Here is a 2,873-nt window from a genome sequence, read left to right on the forward strand (position 1 = left end):
CGACCGCGGAAGTGCGCGTGCAGAACTACATCCCCCAGAGTGCCGCTCGCCCGGAACTACATCTCCCAGAGGGCTCTGCGGCGCGCCTCTTCCAATCGGCAGGGCCGAGGTTCCCAGCGGAAAGCCCGTCGGGGCTGCTTGGGGTCCCGGAGCAGGAACGCGCTCCCCAAAATGGGGGTGTGCGGCGGGAGGAAGCTTCTGCGTCGTTTCCATTGTTCATGTTAGGTCGAAGTCATTGACAAAATCAGTTACGAAAGCGAGTTCTAGCACGGCCAACAGCACTGACAAAAGGAGTGAAAAGAAATGAACAACTTAGGAAGAAAGAATGAAATTGTGGAAACAGGAGGAAATTCATGAATATAAAGGTAGAAGTTAAGGGATTAAAACAACTTGATGAACCAGTTTTTTTTTTTTTAAGGTTTCATTTATTTATTCACGACACACACACACACACACACACACACACACACAGAGGGAGCAGCAGGCTCCACGCAGGGAGCCCGACGGGGACTCGATCCCGGGTCTCCAGGACCAGGCCCTGGGCAGAAGGCGGCGCTGAGCCACCCAGGCGCCCCATGAGCCAGTTTTATGTTTTCTTTAAGATTTTACTTATTTGACAGAGAGAGTGAGAGAGCGGAGCGGAGGAGGGGTAGAGGCAGGGGGAGAAGCAAACACGCCCCCACACCCACACCCCAGCAGGGATTCCGGCACAGGGCTCCAATCCAGGACCCGGCAGCACGACCTGAGCCTGAGCCACTCAGGTGCCCCGATGAATCAGTTTTTAAAAATAAAATATAGCACCTGCATTCGCAAGTGCTCACGGTCTGTCAGTGTCCTGGTCACTGATAGTGCAGGGAGAGGAGCTGCTGAAGGGCTTCCACTCCCGTCTCTTCCAAATTCTGGGGCTTTCCCACGCTTCCTCTTCCTCACCGCCTTTCAGGTGCCTCCTGGCACCTGCTGTCTTGCATTCTCTCAGGTTCAGTTTGGTTTGTGTTTCTGTGAGGCTTTAAAGGGGGAGCGTGAGCGTGGGTCCTCCCTCAGTGCATGTCTGAGTTAGTTGTGGTCTTCTGACACTGGCCTCTAATTTAACTAAATTAAATAAAATATAAAACCTTATTTGAAGTTTTTTTTTAAATCAAAAAATGGGGAGGAACCAGCATTCCTGGGGAAATCACTATAAAGAACTGGCCGTGTAGACTTCCATTCAAGTAGGGTTTTTACTTACTATATTTATCATATATGTCACCTCTATTTCCTATGTCTTAACTTCCCATGAATGCTGCTGTTATCAACACATAACATTAGATCTTCAAGTTGCTGATCTTGGTCTCAAGTGAAAAGGCATCTTTATTAGCTAACTGGAGAACTGCGCTAGCTGGAAGCCTCCCTGAAGATCCTTCAGAAACGTTCAGGAGCCCATAAATGCTGTCAAGTGGACAGCTTCTTCCCAAGGCCAACGGGACAGGGTCACCTCTGCAGCAGATGGTCAGGCTTCCTGTTTGTTTCATCCTCTCACCAGTTACAGTTTAGATTCCTCAGAGACACGAGTTACGTTGTAAACACTACTCCACGGACTCTTTATCCTCAGTGGTGTTCTTTGCCACTCAATCTTCCGGACCAGTCCACACCTGGGAACAATTTGCTGATGATTTGACTAAAACTGACCATGAGGTTTGTAGTCACTTGCCACCTAATTTATGTTGCTACTAATTTCTTTTTATTTTAATTTTTAAAAATTTATTCATTCATGACAGACACAGAGAGAGAAAGAGGCAGAGACACAGGCAGAGGGAGAAGCAGGGACTCGATCCGAGGATCACACCCTGGGCGGAAGGCGGCGCTAAACCGCTGAGCCACCAGGGCTCCCCAATTGCTACTAATTCCCTCAGTTAAATTAGTTGATTTCCTAAGTGAGTTGGATCAGCTGCTAAGTATATTTTAAAAGACAAGCCTTTTTTTTTTTTTAAGTAAGCAATTTATATTTTTCAAGGTTTTATTAAAATTCAGGTTAGATTACATTAAGTAGTTTCAGGTGTAGAATCTAGTGATTCATCACTTATATACAACATCCTGTGCTTCTCACAAGCACCCTGTTCATTTAAGTAGGCAGTTCACTTACTACCCCAATATCAGGTTCTTCAGACTCTTCAGAATGGGGATAGGAACTTTCTCTTGAGTTATTCTGGGTAAAATTAGATCTTGGCTTACAACATTGCAACTGATGTGTAATGAAGTCTTAACGGTGTCTAAAGACTTTATTATGCTTATTAGGTTCATAGAGTCTTCAGTATGAATTCTCTGATGTTTAATATGGCTTGAGCAGTAAGTACACAACTTCCCACATTATGAATAGAGCTTTATATTTAACATAAATATCCTGGTGTTCAATAAGAGGTGAGTGACAGTTAAAGGCCTGTGTATATTCATTGTATTTAGAGAGATCTTCTATCTAATAAATTAGCTAATCTGATGTTCAGTTATGTCTATTCTGTATATGCAGGAATTATCTTCATAGAGTTTAAGTCCAGCTTTAATTTTCTGAAATTGGGTTATAAATACCTAAAGTTTCTTTCAGATTTAAAATATTCATAAGATTTTTCTCAAGTAAGAATTCTCAGATATAGGCTAAGGTTTGTGTATTGGCCAAAAGAAGGCATTTTTTTGCTTGGTGCTGAAAGTTTGTCTTCTGATTTTTCTTCTCCATATACAGCTTTTAGATTCCTAATTCTCTCTGAAACAGGAACACTTTAGCTCATGGCTTAAAAGTTGTTCCATTATTTTGTGTGGGAATGAGTGATCTTTATAAATATCCTACACTCAGTGTGAAACATGGAAGAACAAAAAACTACTTTGATTTACTACTACTTTGGAGG

General features: G+C 43.3%; 1 non-coding gene across 1 annotated transcript; it reads left to right on the top strand.

Annotated features, from left to right (window-relative positions):
* Positions 1–799: 799 nt before the first annotated feature.
* LOC121475888 lies at positions 800–915 on the top strand. The gene has a single exon (XR_005983837.1). It is a non-coding gene; the product is annotated as a small nucleolar RNA SNORA71 (small nucleolar RNA).
* Positions 916–2,873: the final 1,958 nt, after the last annotated feature.

Source organism: Vulpes lagopus, chromosome 14 (assembly GCF_018345385.1).
Source record: "Vulpes lagopus strain Blue_001 chromosome 14, ASM1834538v1, whole genome shotgun sequence".
NCBI classification, from domain to species: Eukaryota; Metazoa; Chordata; class Mammalia; order Carnivora; family Canidae; genus Vulpes; species Vulpes lagopus.